The sequence below is a fragment of the Sminthopsis crassicaudata genome, chromosome 3 (genome assembly GCF_048593235.1).
Source record: "Sminthopsis crassicaudata isolate SCR6 chromosome 3, ASM4859323v1, whole genome shotgun sequence".
NCBI lineage: Eukaryota > Metazoa > Chordata > Mammalia > Dasyuromorphia > Dasyuridae > Sminthopsis > Sminthopsis crassicaudata.
In genome coordinates this window covers 409,407,776-409,429,782 of record NC_133619.1, presented here as the reverse complement: position 1 = coordinate 409,429,782, position 22,007 = coordinate 409,407,776, and the positions used below count along the sequence as shown (strand labels likewise).

General features: G+C 33.3%; 1 long non-coding RNA gene across 1 annotated transcript in view; it reads right to left on the bottom strand.

The window, feature by feature from the left end:
• The window catches only part of LOC141562744 (uncharacterized), a 40,749-nt gene extending 22,964 nt beyond the window's left edge, over positions 1 to 17,785 (bottom strand). Inside the window, exon 1 of the long non-coding RNA XR_012488236.1 lies at positions 17,638 to 17,785. This is a non-coding gene — a long non-coding RNA (uncharacterized LOC141562744). The remainder of the gene's footprint in view (positions 1 to 17,637) is intronic.
• Between the last annotated feature and the right edge of the window lie 4,222 nt (positions 17,786 to 22,007).

The window sequence follows — 22,007 nt, the reverse complement described above, 5'->3', positions numbered from 1 at the left end:
CTCTCTTTCCACTATTAATATGATAGGATGCTGCCTCCAGTCAGAGCTCGAAAAACTCTCAGGAAGCTGAAACAGTGAAATAAAAACAGTCCACAGGTCAGGTATGGCAGACTATAGTTTACTGAATTCTGGCCCAGAGTATTTATAGTTTGCCAACCTTTGATATAAAGTGTCCATATATAAAAAAAAAAAAAAAATTGGGGATTTATATACATATTATATGTATTTATATATGTATCATATTTACATATGTAAATATTATGTATATGTGTGTACATACATATGTACAAATATACATGTATGCATGTGTTTATATAACACTTATTTGAAATCTACAAAAGATAAATCTATCACCAAAGTCTGTCATAAAGCTTTACCTGAACAAAAAGCAAATACTGATAGTTTTCCTTTCTGTAAAGAACTTAATAGAGTATCAAGCAACTGAAACAGAAAATGCATTTATATTTCTAATACAACTGAAGGCTCCAATATGTCATCAGTAAAAAACTACTTAAAATATAAATTTGTTCATGAAAAGTTTGAAAAATGTAATTGATAAAAAATCATCATTAAGAAAGAATGTTTATTTACAGTCTTCCATTTTAGAATATTCATGAATCAACTGATACCAAAAACTCTCTACCACATAAATGATTTGTTGAGTTTATAATGAACATTCATTTAAATGCAAGTTGCCATGGTTACAATAAAATTCTGGATTCATCTTTTTTTTCAAATGGTTACATATTTATACTCAAATATTTTTCCTTTTTTTCATAAATTCATTCTGATATTAGAGGAGCAATTGATCAAAATTCACTGAGTTATTTTGTAGTATATGAAGGCAAAGATATAGGAAAATAAAAATACTTGACAATTATGACTTCTTTATAAGAAATAGCATTTTAAAAAATAACTTAGAACATAGACAACTAAGTAGTACATTGGAGAAGACACTGGATCTGGAGTCAGAAAGCTCCAAATTTAAATGCAGGATCAAACACACTAGCTATGCAACCTTGAGAAAGAAACAGAAGAAATTCTAGCTCAGTTTTCTCATATGCAAAACAAGGAAAATAATAGTGTCTGGTTACCCACTTTCCTCTAAGAATTGGTATGAGGATAAAAGAAAATAAAATGTGTAAAGCACTTTACAAAACTTAATGTAATCGCTATTATTATTATATGTGACTTGGATGGGAAGTGGGCTGGTTGCACAATGAGACTCAGATAAAGCAGATATAATATTGTATGAGGGCCATATTGTGACTGATAAGTATTAAAAAAAAAAACTAAAGGAAGGCTTCCAGTATATTGGGTGGACATTATATGGAAAAATATAAATAATCATATCAGGTAAACAGATATGAAGGGGCTATAATATGTATCAATGGAAAGAGTATCCTCTGGCAAAATGGAAATAAGAACAATTTGTTCCAACAGCCATAAAGGTATCTGAAGCAGGTTCTATGAAGTGCCTAGAACTTGGTCAGTCATCAAATATACTGATTTCATCCATTGCACTCAATCCATCTCCAGTCATCCCATTTTGTCACTGGACTTAGATTACTGTTGAAGACAGAATGAGCCTGATGATTCTATATGGTTCTGTCTCACTTAAATCTAATTTACACACAAGTCAATATATTACCCTTACAAAGGACAAATAAATACTAAACCCTTTATAACTTGGCCCTTCCCTATCTTTCCAATCTTCTCACACTTTAATCTTTTCCACATACTCTACAATTCAGTGACATTATCCTTATTATCCATTACACACAATTCTCCATCTTTTAACTCTGCATTTTAACTAGCTATTCCCTATCCCTGGAATACTCTCCATCCTTTATCTCCACCTGCTGACTTTCCTCAAGTTTCAGTTTAAATTCTACCTTTTGCAAGAAACCTTTTTTAATTCCCCTTATTATCCTGAGATTGTCTCCAAATTATCCTGTTTATATTGTTTGTATAAAAAAAAATTTACAGGTTGTCTCTTCTACTAGATTGATTCTAGGGACAGTGTTTGCCTATCTTTGTATCCCCTGCACTTAGTGTTCAAATGTTGTCATATAGAAGGCACTTAACATAAACTCTTTTTGACTTGATGAATGCGGTTTCTTTTCACATACTTTAAATAGTAAAGAAGAATTCTCAAAAATGACTTATCTACACATTCATTTTCCTTGCTTTTGAATTATATTAAAAAGCTAAAGATGATACAAACAATTCCCTAATTATCTGATTCAATATATTCTTTGTGGCTAGCTGAGTTGCTAGAGGTTAGGTAACATGAGAAATACATGGCATGTAAGGGTATCCAGGCAGGCCTTTCATCTCTGATATGAGGGTCTGCTGAGCCCTTATTATAGCTTCTCATCCATTTTTGGCATCCGCCCCTTACTCAGCTTTCATTTGTAGCTCCAAGAAGCTATAACATACACAGGCAACTATATCGGTAAAATTATAAGAGCAGTCATGCTAAACTAGGTTGAAGGTAATCAATAGACTTCAAACAGTCAGAGTCAAGAAGAGATCTACCTAAACATGTAAAGAATTGCCTCAAGAGAATGGGCAGATGAGAACAATTTGTTCCTACATCCATGAAGACGCTGAAGCAGGTACTATGGTAGACATCAAAGATGCCAGGGTCACCCATTGATCCCCAGGCCATAGCTAGTTATTTTAACTTTTGTCTTACTCCTGGACAAAAGAGCCTGAAGCTCTCTTTCAGCAACTCTGCTTCACAAACCCAATTCATGCATAGATCAAGACATCATCTCATCATTTCATTGGTCTTCTAAAAGAAAGGACAACCAACAACAGATACATAGTTAGAGTCATCACCAATCTGATAAAGAGCCAGAGATGATTATTGAACTACGTTATTATCTAAATTATTTAGAAAAATCAAAGAGCCAATGTAATTATTTGGGCATAGATCAGATAGTCACTTCAAACTGAGATTTCAGTATGGGGAAGGTCAAAAGAAGTAGAGAGGGAATAGGAAAATTGTTTTGAAAATCTAAAACTGTCTACAGGGACACATCCAGCAAAATTAGGGATCTAGAGATTAACATCAGTGCCATAGAGGCTATGTGATGGCACTGGGATCATTATGCAGTCTCATTTCCAGGTTGGCTTTTTTTTAACCTTGCTTCTTCTTTTTTTTCTCTCCCAAAACACACATTTAGAATAAATCAGTACAAGCCTTTCCTCTCCCACACTCAGATGAGCTTCATGAGACAAAACATTTGCAAAGTGCCCCAGGGCTCCCAGGAGAACCCTCCTATTTAAATTTCCTTTAATGAAAGGTTTAAGTTGAGCAAACCTCTTTAGCAACAAATTTCCTAAGTCATTTTGCATGAATGATATTAAAATATTTGGTTGTTTCTTTCAATTTCAAGAATTACAAAAAGAAATAGCCATTATTTATTCCCAATATATTTTGTGAGGTTTGGTTTGATTTTTCCCATAGCTGAGCAGATTCTTCTATTAATTGATTTGTTTTTATTAAGACATCTTTTACTTAAAAAAGCATCTAAGAATCAAATATTCAAAAGCCAATGGTTAATCAGAAATAGCATCTCCCCATTCCTTACTTCCATTACTTAAAATTCTCCAGCAGAAGGTGGCCTTTTCATGGAATACAGTATTTCCCCATCTGAATTCAGCGATCTTTCTATAAATCAGTGCTTATTAAATAATACCATCAAGCAGATAATATCATAACTACAAAATAGAGAGAGCATCTTAGTAAGGATCAAATAGATTAATCATTGAGGAAGCACTTTAAAACCTATTAAGGCCCACTTATTCAATGTGAGATACCACTCCTTCTTTTGAAAGGTTATAGTAATAACACCTAACATTTATGTGGAATGTTATAGTTACCAAAGTCCTTTCATATCTGTCATTTCATTTAATTCTTACAATATTTCCCTGTGGTGGAAAAAAATTATTATCCCTCATTTGCACATAAGGAAAGTAAGGTTCAGACACATCACTTGACTTTCGTAAAGTCCCATAAGTAGCAATTGACAAAGCCCAATCTCCTGATTTCTACTACAGCTTTCTGGGCCTACATCAGTCTCTCATGTGAGAAACAGAGCCTATGTATGTGATTAGATTATAAAAATCTAATTTTGTCCTTTTGAAACAAAAATAAGATCTTATGTTTGATAGGGAAGTCAGGATAGCATTATTATGACCTTAGTTTTGTCAAAATCTTGATCACTTTTTGAACTAATATATGGAAGTGAAAGAATAGACCCTCAAAAATTACACAGTAAAATATGGAGGCTAATAGTGATACAAAATGCTAAAAAGTAAAAGATGAAATCTAGAAACAGATTGAAAAAAAAGAAGTTCAGTAAAGAAGGAACAAACTTATCTGTGCTAGAAAACTTCTGAAAAAATAGTCAAGAAGGAAAAAAGTAGAAAAGATTTATTTGAATCTATCCTGCAAAAGAATCAATGAAAAGCAAAAGAATGGAGAAAATACAAAAAGTCTTGTTTTTAGGGTATTCAAAAAGTAGATTCTGGAATTAATGAAAGGGGCAGAATCAGGTTCCTCAAAGGTATGATGACTTCAAAGGCAAAAAATAATAAACCAAGCACTGATTTTTTTTTCTGAGTCAATTATAAAACATTTACCAGCATACCCCTGACACCCCATACTTCTTTATTCAGTTTCTTCTTCTGTAAAATGGAGGTAATAATAACATCTACCTCACAAAGTTATTGTGAGAATCAAATTAAGTTAGATAGCAAGAACTTTGCCAACTTTAAAGTTCTATTTAATTGTTATTTTTATTGATTAAATGAGATAACATATGCAAAGTCTCTTGAACATTTTAAGGCCTATTTAAATGTTAATTATAATGATTATTATCCTATTGTTAATATTTTTATGCATGACCTTTATAATTATTAGTAAAAATTATAAGAGATAGAATAGCAAAAAAAAATTACAGAAGCAGTAGTTAGTAGTATAAATATATACATACATGCATATTTACATATATACATATGCATCTACATATGCATTTGCATCTAGTAATAAAAAAGGACAAGATAGAAAATTTCACTCAATTTTTCACACAGTGTTGGAGTTACTCATAAACTTCAGTGACTATCTAGCCAAACATATATAAAAGGATAAAGAGATTATTTTTATTTTACAATTGTAAAATGAGCTGGAGAAGGAAATGACAAACAACTCCAGTGTCTTTGCCAAAAAAAAATGGGGTCAGAAGGAATTGGATACAACTGAAAAAAAAATGACTAAATTACATTGGCAAACTAGACAAGAGTCCTAGTATACAGTTACCCCACCATCCTCACAAAAATCATTTATTCTCTTCACATTCTGCTCATTGGAAACTCATTTGGACCAACAAGATCCTCTTCTTAAATGCAAATAGAAAGCTAACCCTAACTGTGTAATTTTAAGCAGATAATTTCCTTGATGGAAAGAAGAATGAGGCAGGGGACATTGCATTACATTACATTATGGACTTTATGCAGAAAGAGTGGTCATTAAGAAAATCTGGGGAGGTTAAAGGAAGAGATTCAGGAAGGAAATCTGGGAGAATCTAAAGTCACATTTAAATTACTTTTCAGTCTTCCCTTGAACTCCATCTCTGGGTCTCTAAGATTATAAGTTCCCAGTACCTGCTTCAGAAAGGTAGGCCATCTGATTAAAAAAAAAAAAAACACTTATTGTCAAGATTTTTTCCTTTTTTAATGGAATTCTAATGTTTCTATCATTATGTAAATCTCAGGAAATTTATCTCTCCTAAATTTTTTTGTTACTTATGATTTACATAATTTATCAGAAAATTCACAAAAGACTTCATTAATTTTCACTACTCTTTAAGTCTCTTACATGTTTTTATTAACTAAAATATAATTAACAAGGCTTGGCCTTTTAATTTCAAAGGCAAGTCTTTTACCTATGCTTATCACCAGTTTTATAATAATTACTTTGTGCTCTACCAGATTCAAGACTGATTTCTTCTTTTCATCAGTCATAGTAATTAGGATTGTGCTCAGAAGAGCATTACTATCTTTTATGTGCTCCTTCTCTGTGCACTGACTGGCTTCTGACTTCAGCAGCCTATTTTTAAGGTCACAGTAACTGAGATGCTTATGAAATGGAGGCCCTAAATATATCACAGGCATTTATGTACAATCTATGGGAAGGAACATTCTATCAACATCCTCTAGGACATTTAAATATGTTTTCTCCAGAAATACCCAATGACCTTTCACATTGTGCAATGAAATCTAAATCAAGTGTTTGCCACTCATGCTCACCAGAACAAAGAATAATTCTATAAAAAGTGTCTCCTTCTTGAAACAGTTACCAATTCTCCAACTAATGCTAATGTTAATCCTGTAAAGCAGAACCACATATCATCCCTCAGATTTATCTCTCCTGATATGATAAAACTCAATCAACATGGTATAGTAGAAAGAATACTGTATTTAGAGGCAGAAGAAAAAGTTTCAAGTTTTGACTCATCTATATGACCTTGAGCAAAATAATTAATCTCTGGGCCTTGACATATTTATATAAAATTGGGGCAGGAGTGCACTAGATGATATCAAAAGTCCCTTGCCAATCTTATGATCCCCAAAATACATTAGATTAATAGAGAAGAATCTGAACAAGAGACTACAATGCCTATAGAGTGACAAAAGTACATAACAATATAAATTGGGAAAATCTGGAAAAATTCCAAAGGAGTCCAGGAGTTTTCTTTGACTTAACAATTCAAAATTAAGCTAATTCCAACTGTTATATAATTCCTTTAAATATTAACACATCTTCTAAATCAGGGGTATCATGCTACTAAATTGTGGAAAAGGATCCCAGAACCTACATACTGACTTTGAAAACTACATAGTAACATAGTCTATGTTACATTTTATTTTATTTATTTTGTTAAATATTTTCCAATTATATTTTAATCTAGTCCTGCATAAGTTTAGGAGTGACCTACTCACAATGTGGCCTGTGACCAGTGCCTTTAATAGCTATATTTTAAGTGACACCCTACGGAATTTTCTAAAACTATTGAAAAAAGAAGTTGCTGATTTGCATTGCTGGTGGGAAATTCTGCCCAAGAAGTTTCCCTAAACTGAAAGAAGCATGGATCTATGGTGAAAAAAATCAAATAAATAAACACCAAATGTAAGTTTGGCTAAATTAAGTGACTTGGAACCCGGAGAAATCTCTTTCTTTTATTAGATTCAAAAAACTTAAATAGTTTGGAATAATTTTGGTTCTTATTGATATATTATTATATTAATATAACATTATATTAATATTATTGGTATATTACTATTATTTGGTTAATTTTGGTAATACTTAATAGTGGTTTTTAAACACTGCCTTTATATAACTTGTATACTTCTGCCTTGCCAACACTCTCCTAATCAAAAGGATAGATAGTGAAGTGACAGCCAAGAGCCTCTTTTTTTGCATGTTTTTAATAATGGTTTGTGTTTAAGACTAAACATTTCAAATTTTAATATTCTTAATTAAAATGAGTGAAACTCTCATAAAATCAAGAGGTTCTCTGAGTATAAAAAAACTACAACAGATAAGGAGGAGATGAAAACTGAGCTAATTAGAAACCAAAATGGGAGGGAATAGATTTTAGTTGAAAACACAAAAATACACAAAGAAACCATATCTACTTAGTAGCAATGTGAACAATAGGAGCATAGAGCTTTGAGGATTTTTATATCCCTGAAGATCACAGTATTATAGTAGAAAATCAGAGATGCCACTAATGCAGGCTACCTGAGGTTTGTTTTTTCCCCAAAAGAGTTCTGATATTTAGAAGACAGAGATGGTTTTTATGTACCTTGGGCAGGTAGAAACAATTAAATTAATTTTTAATTGTAATTAGTAAACCAAAGGAGCTTCCAGGCAGCATACATCACCTCCTTTTCTTCTCTCCAATCATCCACATTCTGGGTGACTTCTTAAACTATGAACTTTCAGGAGTGGAGCCAGAATGGCAGAGTAGAGAAAGTCCTTAGTAAGAAGATGGCAGAGTAGATTGGCAAATTTCAGACTCTCTAGATTTCCCATACAAATAGAATAAATTTGCATATCAGGGTGAATCTAGACTTGTGAAAAACCAAGAAGACGCAGAGTGCAACTGGGGTCCTCCTGATACAACCCAAGAAGCTCTAAAGAAAGACCTTATGCTGGAGATTAACCAGTCTGAAGTGTTTGCACCCCAGGACTGGCTGGAAAAAAAAAAACACTAAGTGGAAAGCCCTGGGGGTACCTGAGAGTGACTGGAGACTCAGCGGGAGTCACAGAGACTTTTATCTCTGTAGAGATTGGGTCTGAGTCTGGGAAGAATGAGGGAACTTCAGCTGCTTGAGAATACTAGCTAGCTATGCTGCTGAGGTGCAGCCCTGGGAGAAGGACATAGCAGAAGCAGCAGGGCAAGAATGCTGCTGGCTGCCGCAGTTGCCGGAGGGTGGAGCTCTTTGGGGTTTCTGGTCAGAGAGGAGAGCTGAAGAGAAGCTTGAGGCACCATTTCCCCACCCCTCAATTAGAGTTGCTTACACTAATATTTACTTATTTATCATTTGATTATAATTTTATTTATTTATTTTAAATTTTTTAAAAATTTATTTAATTCCTTATTTTAAAAATGAACTGGTAAAGAAGAAAAAACCCCACCATTAAAACATATTATTGGACCAGAGAAGATCAGGATTCATCTTCAGAAGAGGATACTTTAGTTAAAATATATGTGTGTGTGTGTGTGTGTGTATGTATATATAGCTTCTACCCCAAAGAGTAATGTAAGATGGCTCCCTGCCCAGAGAGAATTTATAGAAGAACTCAAAAAAAGTATTCAAAAATCAAATGAGAGACATTAAGGAAAAACTAAGGAAAAAAATTAAAACCATACAAGAAAAGCAAGAAGCTTATTAAAAAAAAAGTTAACCAATTAGAAAAAGAGATATAGAGTCTCAAAGATAAAAATAATGTTTTGAAAATTAGAATTGGGCAAGGGGAAGCCAATGGAGCTATGAGAGACCAAGAAATAACAAAATAAATTACAAAGAATGAGATAATAGAATAGAATGTGAAATATCTTATAAGAAAAATGACAGATATGGAAAATAAATCAAAAAAAGAAAGTGTAAGAACAGTTGGACTGCCAGAAAGTTGTGACCAAAAAAGAGAGCTAGTTCACAATAATGCAGGAAATAATCCAAGAAAATTGTCCTGTAGTGAGGGGAAAGTAGAAATCGAAAAAATCCACCAATCACTATCTCAAAGAGATCTTACGTGGAAAATACACAGGAATATCACTGTCAAATTTTGAAACCTCCAGATCAAAGAGGAAATTTTGCAAGAAACAAGAAAAAAATTCAAATATGCTAGAGCTACAATTAGAATTGTACAAGATTGATCAGCAACTATAATAAAAGACAGCAGCTCCTGGAATCACATCTACTAACAATCAAAATAATTAGGCCTGTGGAGAAAAATATAATATCCAACAAAATTATCTTTAATCCTGAATGAGAGAAAAATGGACATTCAATGAACTTGCAGATTTTCAGGACTTTCTATCAACCAAACTAGAATTTACAGAAAATTTAACATATAAGAGCCAACATGAAAGGTCAGTTTTTAGAAATGTAACATGAACAAACTGTTGAAACATGGACAAATTATTTATTTTTATGTATATAAGTTTATGTATGTATATAAGATTCAAAAAAACAGTAACTAAATTGGCAGAATTAAGGTAAAAATAATGATCACATTATACAAATGAAGTTCAGAGGAAAAATAAATACAAAGGCATTAGAGGGGGGAGGAGGGTTCATAGTTCTGAAAACCTACTCACATCAGGAATGGGTTCAATAGGCAAAACTACACATATGCCATGAAAGGTATAGCACCCTCCAAAATCTATAAAGAAATAAGGGGGGAAGGATGGGTGAATGGGGAAGTAAAGGGTAAGGGAAGAAGACAAGGGAGGAATCCTTGAGTGGGGGGAGGTTAAGTAATAATAAGGCAAGTTATGGAGCAGAATTTAATTAAAGAGGCAGAAAAGATAGGAAAGACATGTGTGTGTGTGTGTATGGTGTGAGTATGGATGTGCATGTGTGTATATATCTATATGTGTATATTCTATATTTTTTATTAAATGTAGCTTGTTTGGAAATGGTAGAGGACATGAAAGAGGGAAAAAAGAATAAAGTAAATTAGGTGAGCAGCAGAGAACCAAAGAACAGTTTATAAGAAGTAAAGAAAAATGGTCATTCTTGAATATAATTTCTTCTACTAATACATATGCTTTATTGATATTATAATTTGTTGTTATACATTTTGAATCCTCCCTGATGTTTTGCTGGACACATGACAATGCTCTCTTTTGTTTTGCTTTATTTTGTTTTGTATTTCTTTTCTGTTTTTCTTTTTTTTTTCCTTACTCTGTTTTTTCAAATAAAAAAGAGAAAGTTCTTAGCTGAGCTCTCTCAACATTCCACTCCAAACAACTTTAAAATAAAATCTCAAATCAAATTCTATAGTGAAAGAGCGACAAAAATATCAAAATGAAGCATTCTTCTGGCCCAAGATAACTTAGGAACTTGAAAAGTGAGATCTGTGACGTAGGAATGAAGGCATATATGGATAAAACATCAGTGGTGGGACTAAAAGATGACAATAGAAAAAGTAACAGCTCTAGGAGGTCTCAAGCCTAGGTAAGGAGGAGATCAAGCAACAAGTCAAAAAACAATTAGAGAGGACCACTATGCAGGACTAGATGCTGTTTGGAAAATCTAGTATTTATATCTAGGTCATAGTTCAAGGGCTAAGAAAAGGGGGACTTTCAGTCAAGAGGGAATGGGGAGCCTTGAGTGGCAGTATCACTTTGAGTCCCAAGAGATCCTGAGAAAGAGTATTAATTGCAATCCCAAGGGATGAGGAACTTTTCCTATATAAGGACTTCATAGGGCATACTGGAAGAGTAGTGACTACACCTCTCCATAGATCATATTATTTTTAAGACCCCAAATCTCCCAAACACACAGAAATAACTCTGAAAAGAGAATAGCAAAAAAGCCTGAAGTATGAGACAGAATTCATTCACCTTTCGTAAAATTCAAAATCAAGAAATAGGGTAGAAAATGAGCAGCCAGAAAGAAACCAAAATACCATGGGCCACAGTCAGAATCACATAAGATTTAGTAGTTATCACATTAAAATAGTTATCAAATTTCCAAGAGTAGGTCTTAGAATATGAGACTCTGAGAGGAAAAGGAGTTGGGGTTACCACCAAGAGTAACCTTCACAGCAAAACTGAGAATAATTGTTCCAGGAAAGAAATTAATTTATAATGAAATAAAGAACTTCTAAAACATTCCTGATAAAAAGACCAGAGCCAAAAAGAAAATATGACTTTCAAACACAAGATTTGAAAAAAGCATAAAAAAGGTAAACATGAAAGAGAAATCATGAGAGACACAATAAGATTGAACTATTTGTCTTTCTATACAGGAAAATAATTCATGTAACTCCTAAGAATTTTACCATTCTCTGCTATACCACTCTGTTGTTTCTCATATTTGCTCATCTACATCCTATCTTTTTCAAATTTCCCAATACAATTATTTTAGCTTTCTTTCCCCAAGGTTTCAAATGTTCTATAAACTTATAGTACCATTCAAAGATTACTACCCATGAAAAATAATAAATGGAGACAGAGCAGTAATCTGACATAACATAAAATGATGTTTTCCAGTGATATGTTTTCTTAAAAGATCCTAATGCCAATTAAAAAAAAAGTGATAATGAGACAGAAATAAATTAACCTGAGATGGTCATTAAATAAACCACAGTGGAATATGAACCAAATTAGCTTTTCTTTTTGATTGAGAAGAGTATTAAAAATATCAGACTTTCAGTGTTTAGAAATGAACTCAAAATCTTAAATGTTTACCTGCAATTGTCAAAAACCTCTGTGATCTAACAAACTGAATTAGAAATCTTATATGTCCAACGGACACCTATTGCCATTCTTTGATGCCTTTTGTTTCCCTCTAAAAGTAACATTTTCATCTTTCAATCATCAGAATGCCTTATCTCTTAAAACAAAACCCTAAGAACATCTTTCTTAACTTACCTAATGAGAAAAACCAAAATGTAAATGATATCCAATAACCAAACAAGTTTCTATTGAACATTAGCTAAAGATAGGGCCCACTACTAAGGCCCACAGAAGATAATCACAAGTTTCAAACAGATTTGAAGGAACTTGACAATCTAGCTGAGAGCATGCTTAACCTCTCAAGTCCTGTTTCCTCATGTGTGAAATGAGGAGGGTGGAATTTAGATGACCTTTAAGTAAAGTACTTTTAAAATCTAAATCTATTATCCTATGATGCTATAAATAAGAAATAGACACATAAAAATGTGAACAGTGCAAGGGAAAAGTACTGAATCTGTGATTTCATTGATTTAAGGAACTGTCTATGAGGAAATTTATTCTACTAATGAAGGTCAGCATCTTCGTTATAACTTATGGTCTTAGACCTAGAGCAGCAGTTCTCCTGAGGTTAAAATTATTTTCACAGTAACACATAATTAAACTATTAAATTGTTTTACTTTTTCCAACTACATATCTATATGAAGCTGGATTTTCTTTATAGATGTAAACCAAAATAATATATCTCAACAGAGTCAATGCAAAAAAAGATTGAAAGCTAATATAATCATCCAACTATCTTCTATTAAGCCAGACATTTTCAAAAGATTTGCAAACTTTTGTAAAACAATTCTCTCTTTTCACTTTTTTGTTTTATTTAAAAATTATTTACATTAATATGTTTGCTGGTATTTTAAATAAATTGATAAATATTTTAAAATTTTATCTGTATCTAATATAATAAATATTGACCAATATAACCATATAAATAAAAGCTCGTTAGCGTCTTCATAAATTTTAAGAGGGCAACTGAATCCTGAGACCAAAGAGTTTGAAAAAGACTTAAAAATTAGGTAATTTGCCCAGAATCAGAAAGCAGGATTTAAACCCATATCTTCTGAATTTCAATGCCAAACTCTATTCATTATATGATGCTACTTCTCAAAAACAATTAAAGCAATGTGCAAAAAAATGTCAATCAAGTTGCACAGATATTAAGTACTATGAGGATTTAGAGGTAATGGTAAAGCTGAGGTGAAATGATCAAGAAAGGCTTCACAAAGAAGTTAAGATTTGAGCTGGGGCTTGAAGAATAAATAAATCTGGTGTAAACAACAGAAGTGGAAAGGACATTCTAAACTGGGGGGAAATGCTATGAGCAAATATATGGCAGAAGATATATTCAAATCATATTTAAAAAACTGCATAGGAGCCTACAAGAAGTGAGACATTAAATGACAGCTGCTCACATTTACATAAATTATTAATTCTAAGGTTTGTACACAACAAATCTGCAATTCTATTTCTGCCCTTTTTTGTATGTATCCTCAGCACCTGACATTTAATAAATATTCTTTCGTTTGATTATCTCCTTTCTACAAATGAGGAAACTGAGGCCCAAAAGAGATTTGCCCAAGATCCCAGAGCTGGAAAGTGCTGAAACAGGTCTTCCGAGGTCTGCTTTGGAGAAGAGTGGGAAATAAAGCTGAGAAAGTAATTTTCAGGACCCAGTGGCTTACTTTACAAGCAACTGATGAGTAAATAATGCTTAGTACTCAGGTTCTCAGGAAATGAGTTTTAAGCCCTACAAATACATAATTAGTCTCTGATCATTTCCCCAGTCTAGTAACTGAACCTTTTTTTTCTTTTTTTTCTTTCTCTTTTGTACTTCTTCTTGTTCCACATGCACTATCTAACTAGAGAAATGTCGGCACTAATTGGGTACTGGCTGAAATGCTGAAAGCTCCAAGGTTAAGTCATGTAGCACATAGTCTGTGCTATTCCAAAGTTATGTTTTAAATCGCTGCTGAGAATGCCAAGACACAGTAGCCACATGAAACATGGAGACGAACTCTGTGGCTGGCGGCTGACCTAAAGATTCAGTATATTGTCTTTAATATCTTAAGTTCAGCAGTTTTAATTCCCACATCTGTGTGGTGCTTGACAGTTCATTCATTTAGTGGGCTTCTGGGATGCTGCAGGTGACTGAAGTTCAGATAGTTATTTTAAGGATATGTCGCTTCTGTTTACTTTTTAATGCTAAGGAGAGCACACTGAGTGAATCCAAGGAAGACCTTTTGCACACAGAGGAAGCTGGTCTTTCAAGAAGTAGAATGTTTTGACATTTGGAAGTGAAGCAGTGCTATGGGGGGATAGATTTCTTTGGGAGGGGAACATTGATTGGTAGCAAAGCTAAATAGAATCCAAGTAAATGCAGTATGTACTTATTTAGAGGTTTAAAAGCACATATACACACACTTTTACCATAGAAATATACCAGAAATATGTATCTGTAATGATATATAATATATCTATGAGTTAATATATATATAAATGAATAATATATGTGTATGATGGGCAAGTTGGTGGCACAGTGGATATAGTGCCAGGCTTAGAGTCAGGAAAACTCACTTTTCTGAGTTCAAATCTGACCTCAGTATTACCAGCTATGCAACCATACATGTTCAAGTCACTTAATCTTGCTTGCCTCCATTTCCTCATCTGTAAAATGAGGTTGGAAAGAAATTGGCAAGCCATTTTGATGTTGTTGCTGAGAAAATTCAAATGGGGTCACACAGAGTCAAACACAAATGAAAAGAATCAGTCAGAGTCAGAATGGGTCAAAGTCCTTGGTCTTTCTTTAGGAGGAGAAGTGAAAGAGGCAGGCAAACTGCTACGCAGCTTAAAGATGAATCCTGGACGCTGGAGTCTTCTCTCCTCAGTATACTGCAGCCAAGAAAGTCTGACCCTCTCCCTCAGCCCTCCAATCCTTGCCTCTGATTACCTCATCACAACACAGTCAGCAAGCACCAAAAAATAAAATGCATAAAGATATAAAATCATCTGCCTCTGTTCCCATATTTAAGGGAATATGTATTTGACGTTAATTTTGAACTATCACCAACATTTGAGGTTTCAGAGGTTGTAACTATTCTATCACTTTATAAAAATAAGGATGTGACTAGAAAAGTTACCTTTCCACTACCAACAATATTCACCAAACCAAACAAAGGGAAGTCATGACAATATGAGAACTGACTAATATTAGACCATAGATTTAAAACTGGAAGGAATTTTGGACATCAACTCCAAACCTTTTTTGACAAGTGAAGAAACTGAGTTCCAAAAAGGTTGTCACTTGCCTAGCTTCCCACAACATATGAGATGAGATTTAAACATAGGACTTCCAGACTCGAATTCTAGCACTCTATCTGTTACACTACATTGCTTCTACATTATAACGTGTTACACTGAGAAATCTGTTTGAGATGCAAAGTAATCTTTGGGAAGTGAACTGCTAATAGAGGATGGAATTGAGGGGGTCATATTTTAAAACAATCATGTAAAAGGAAGGGAAAGAATATAACATAGTGGATAGAAAACCCTCCCTGGAGTCAGGAACTGTCTTCCCATATTATCTCTGATGCACCCTAGTTGTATGACCCAAGACAAGTCACTTCTCAGGACTCTTGAGTAACTCTGCAAAAATAAGTTAGAAAAGAGGTGGTCATCTACTTCAGGGGAAGTAGTTTCCACACTATCATTGACTATAAAAACATTAAAGGAAGTTTTGCTGTTTAGACATGTCTAATTTTTCATGAATTGGAAACTTTTTCATGAACATTATCTTTATTTCATTACAATTAAAGATATTATATACTTGGAAAAATGAGCATTTTTTGTATCTGAATTTTCTACCAGACTTAATGTCAGTGACATTTTAATTTTTTAAGTGTATTGCATTTCCCCCACTCCACTGTATTTGTGCAGAAATGCTCCCCAGACAAAGACATTTAAAAAATTTTTTTGCCTTTTCTAGCTCATTTTACAGATGAAGAAACTGAGGCAAACAGGATTAAGTAATTTGCACAAGGTCACATAGCTGGTAAACTGTGTGACCAGATTTGAACTTGGGAACATGCACTCTACCTAAGTGTGTGTTAAGTTCTCACTGGATTTGGAATCTAACTTTGAATCCTAAAACAGCTACAACTAACCTTACCTATAGGACTTTGCTCCAATCCTATCACCTTTCTGAGCCTCAGTTTCTTCATTTGTCAATTAGAAGGATTGAATCACATTACTTCAAATTTTAAATGTATGATCTTAGAGTGTTAATGAAAATGAACCAGATTTATTTACAATATTTTATAAAATGTGTTTGAAGCTAATATAACTTTTCTGTTCAAAGGAATTGATGTTCTCAGTAATGTAAAAAGAATATTGCCAAGAGTAAATTAGCAAAACCTGACAAATTATTTCCTGTTAAAGAAAGTATTTTCAGATTTCAAAGGGAAACTGTCTTATCTTAAGCAATTTTAAACAGTATCACACAAAGTAAAATATGTGATTCTGGGTAAAACTTTGTAAAATAACCCATCTGGTATCTGAAGAAAAAGTGGATTTCATTGAAGTAACAGTGATCATGAAAAACCAAAGTTTAAATAATTCAGGGTTTAAAAATAAAGATACTTGAAACATGTCAGCATAATGTCATGTTTTAGATAGAAATTTTCTAGATAATCATTAAGCCTCCTTCTAATTATATGGTTCTAATAATCTTCTCTTTTTTCTTACTTGGAAGTATTTCCCTCACCTTCCAAAACTCTTGTTACCCTCTATGGCATTCTTGTCCTTTCTATAAAATAAGCAAAGGGAGGCTGTGGCCTGAAAACAAGAAGGTTATGATTAATTATGGAATGGGAATGTAGGTTGCATCTCACCCTTTGCATCAGTACAGTAAGTCCAGACTTACTGTAAACTGACCATTATGTAAAAACATGATAAAAATTGTTTGACATAACATTAGGGGTGGTGGTATTCAGTCACTGCAATCATATTCAATTCTCAGTGACCTTATTTGTGTTTTTCTTGGTAAAGATATGGAGTGGTGAGCTTTTCCAGCTCATTTTACAAACAAGGAAATTGAGGCAAATAGGATTAAATAACTAGCCAGGGGTCACACAGCTAGCAAGTATCTGAACTCAGAAAGATTTGACCTCAAGAAGACGAATCTTTCTGACTGCAGACCCAGAACTTTATCCACTATACTACCCAGCTGTCCCTCAACATTTCATCACAGGCTGAAAAATTTTAGCAAGAATTAACATAATGGCTAGACACATATCATAAGCTTTCTGCCTTTCATAACTGACAACAAATTTGTATATCACAAATAAAGATCTTAAACTATTCCTTTCTTCTTAATAAATAAAGTATACTGGAATTGGACTATTATCACAGACAGCTGAATTACCCTCAAATGCTTCAATGTTACATTGAACCATAAAAATTTTAAAACAATGTTTTTATTAGATGCAGCAAATATTCATAATCTCCAAGCTATGTAAAGTGAAAAGCTTTCAAAGTATAGAGGCCTAGCAGAAGAAATACAAATCACATTAGAACAGAATGAGATTATATGCTTACCTGCCTGCTCCTTGAGTTGTCCAGAAGATTCTTACCACAAGCCTACAGAAGAGAACCTTTTTTATTTCACTGCTTTTAGTCATTATGAAAAGCAATCATCTTATCCACATGTACTATAATAGCCTGCAGATTAAATCTAAAAGAACAATAGCAGGCTAGCAGCTTTCTCTGAGACTATTTTTTCTGAACTCACTTTTAAAAAGATAAGGACAAGATAAATAATAGCAGTCATCATTTTAAAATAAACAATTTTAATATATTCATGTTTTTGCTCACTGTATAGTAATGGAATTGATTGCATTCTTCACTATATAAGTTTTAGATGAAATAGAAATCTTCTTTTGAAAGATTATTGAAGTTTTTAAATGTTCAAATAAATGTTGACTGTGGTGAATGAGCTGTAATTTACAGTCATTTTGTTCAGTCAAGCAGGGACAAAGAATATTATTCAGTGGGAAAATCATTGACTGAAGAGATTAGACAGTTTCCTTCAACTAGAGTAGAATCTCTTCCCCCAGATGCCAAGAAAATCCCTACTGTCCCCATATCAAAGGGATCAGAATTAAGGGCTGTAGTTTACTATTTGACACATCTGCTACTGGATGTTCTAGTCAACACAAATTACACTTTCCCTCTATCTCTTTTGTATGGCATAGGAATTAAAATTACCACATGCCATGGCACTTTCCATTTTATAAAATTCCCTTCTTTCCACTTTACAAAAAAAGAGGGAAAAGAAAGCAGAGTCTAGATTTCAAGTACAAAAGAAATTTAGATATCATTTTGTGTTCCAATTTCCATTTTATAAATGAAGAAACTGAACACATAGAACAGAAGTAATGTATTCAAGGTGAAAGATAATCAATGACAAAGCTGGCCTTCCAAACCAAGTTGTCAATTGTCAGATGTTGTACTCTTATCACTACAATGCACTCATCTAAAAGTCTGAGGGAGCAGAAGAAGCAACAGATGAATTCTAGCAACAGATGAATTCTAAATGAGCTAAAAACTGGTTGTTAAGCATACTATATTATCTGACCAATAAAATATTTGACTATATGTATTCAAAATTATATTGTACTGCCCATGAGATTAACTCTGTGCTCACTAGGAAAAGTGAAACATCACAGTGTTCCCCACCCAATACCTTGTGCAGTTTTATTTCTTTTGGAAATTACTTCAATTTCCTATTTATGTTTTCTAACTAAATACTAAACATTGGCTTTGATCTTTTTCTTTTGTTCAATTAGTTTAACTCCCTGAAATTCCAGGATGTATTTTTGGCAAAGGACAAAAAAAAAAAAATGAATAGATTTGATAATCTTTCTAGTTTTTTAAAAAACTTTTATCAAACAAAGCTATCAAGCATCAATGTGATTCCCATATGCCTCTCTACAAATAGTTGGATGATTTTCTCTTTTTTTCTCCTTTTAGTGATGTCTTTTTTTTAAAAAACATCACAGTCATTTCTTAATATATTCTCCATCTCCAATGAACACTTACTTATATTAAAGAAAACCAATAAGTCAAATCGACTAAGTGATCACATCTGACAGAGTATACAATATTTTTTCCAATTCAATAAACATTTATTAAGTCCTTACTTTATGCCAGGCACTATGTTAAATACTGGAGATACAAAAAGAGACAAAAGACAGTCCCTACTCTCAGAAAGCTCACTCTCTAGTAGGAGAGACAATAAGAAACAAATATGCACAAATAATAATGTACCAGATAAATAGGAAATAAAAAAGAGAGACTAGAATTAAGAAGGGTTGGAAAGGCATTGTATAGGAGATGGAATTTTAATTGAGACTCAAAGGAAGCTGGTAAAGCTAATAAGCAGAGATGAAGAAGGAGTACAGCTAGAGAAAAAAACCTGTCTGGAGGTAAAAAATGGAGATTTTGTTCATGTAACAATCAGGAGGCCAATGTCAACAGATTGAGGTGATGAGCCTAAACCAGAGGAATGTAGTATGAGAAAAGAGAAGGTGATATACTTAGGAAATATTGAAAACATGAAATAAATAGACCTTGACAACAGATTAGATAAGGAAATGAGACAGTGAGAACTTTTTTTTTTTTAATTTTTATTTTATTTTATAATTATAACTTTTTTTTTGACAGTACATATGCATGGGTAATTTTTTACAACATTATCCTTTGCACTTACTTCTGTTCAGATTTTTTCCCTTCCTCCCCAACCCCCTCCCCCAGATGGCAGGCAGTCTTATACATGTTAAATATATTACGATATATTCTAGATACAATATATGTGTGTAGAACCGAATTTCTTGTTGCACAGGAAGAATTGGATTCAGAAGGTAAAAATAACAGTTTACATTCATTTCCCAGTGTTCCTTTTCTGGATGTAGCTGATTCTGTCCATCATTAATCAATTGGGATTGGATTAGCTCTTCTCTATGTTGAAGATATCCACTTCCATCAGAATACATCCTCGTACAGTATCATTGTTGAAGTGTATAATGATCTTCTGGTTCTGCTTGTTTCACTTAGCATCAGTAGATGTAAGTCTCTCCAAGCCTCTCTGTATTTCTCCTGTTGGTCATTTCTTACAGAACAATAATATTCCATAACATTCATATACCATAATTTACCCAACCATTCTCCAATTGATGGACATCCATTCATCTTCCAGCTTCTAGCCACTATGAAAAGGGCTGCCACAAACATTTTGGCACATACAGGTCCCTTTCCCTTCTTTAGTATTTCCTTGGGATATAAGCCCAGTAGTAGTATGGCTGGGTCAAAGGGTATGCTCATTTTGATAACTTTTTGGGCATAATTCCAGATTGCTCTCCAGAATGGTTGGATTCTTTCACAACTCCACCAACAATGCATCAGTGTCCCAGTTTTCCCACAGCCCCTCCAACATTCATCATTATTTGTTCCTGTCATCTTAGCCAATCTGACAGGTGTGTAATGATATCTCAGAGTTGTCTTAATTTGCATTTCTCTGATCAATAGTGATTTGGAACACTTTCATATGAGCGGAAATAATTTTAATTTCATCATCTGAAAATTGTCTGTTCATATCCTTTGACCATTTATCAATTGGAGAATGGCTTGATTTCTTATAAATTAAAGTCAATTCTCTGTATATTTTGGAGATGAGGCCTTTATCAGAACCTTTAACTGTAAAAATGTTTTCCCAATTTGTTACTTCCATTCTAATCTTGTTTGCATTAGTTTTGTTTGTGCAGAAACTTTTTAATTTGGTGTAATCAGAATTTTCTATTTTGTGATCAATAATGGTCTCTAATTCTCCCTTGGACACAAACTCCTTCCTCCTCCACAAGTCTGAGAGGTAAACCATCCCATGTTCCTCCAATTTATTTATGATTTCGTTCTTTATGCCTAAATCTTGGACCCATTTTGATCTAATCTTAGTATGTGGTGTTAAATGTTGGTCCATGCCTAGTTTCTGCCATTTCTGCCATACTAATTTCCAGTTTTCCCAGCAGTTTTTGTCAAATAATGAATTCTTATCCCAAAATTTGGGATCTTTGGGTTTGTCAAACACTAGATTGCTATTTTTATTCACTATCTTGCCCTGTGAAACTAACCTATGCCACTGATCAACTAGTCTATTTCTTAGCCAATACCAAATGGTTTTGGTGACTGTTGCTTTATAATACAGTTCTAGATCAGGTACAGCTAGACCACCTTCACTTAATTTTTTTTTCATTACTTCCCTTGAAATTCTTGACCTTTTGTTGTTCCATATGAATTCTGTTGTTATTTTTTCTAGGTTATTAAAATAGTTTCTTGGAAGTCTGATTGGTATAGCACTAAATAAATAGATAAGTTTAGGGAGTATTGTCATCTTCATTATATTCGCTCGGCCTATCCAAGAGCACTGAATGTCTTTCCAATTATTTAAATCTGACTTTATTTTTGTGGCAAGTGTTTTGTAATTTTGCTCATATAATTCCCGACTCTCCTTTGGTAGATATATTCCCAAGCTATCAACCGTTATTTTGAATGGAATTTCTCTTTGTATCTCTTGCTGTTGGATTGTGTTGGTGATGTATAAAAATGCTGAGGATTTATGTGGATTTATTTTGTATCCTGCAACTTTGCTAAAATTCTGAATTATTTCTAATAGCTTTTAGCAGAGTCTTTGGGGTTCTCTAAGTATACCATCATGTCATCTGCGAAAAGTGATAATTTGATTTCCTCATTTCCTACTCTAATTCCTTGAATCTCTTTCTCAGATCTTATTGCTGAGGCTAGCGTTTCTAGTACTATATTGAAAAGTAATGGTGATAGTGGGCAAACTTGTTTCACTCCTGATCTTACCGGGAAAGGTTCTAGTTTATCGCCATTATATATAATGTTTACTGAAG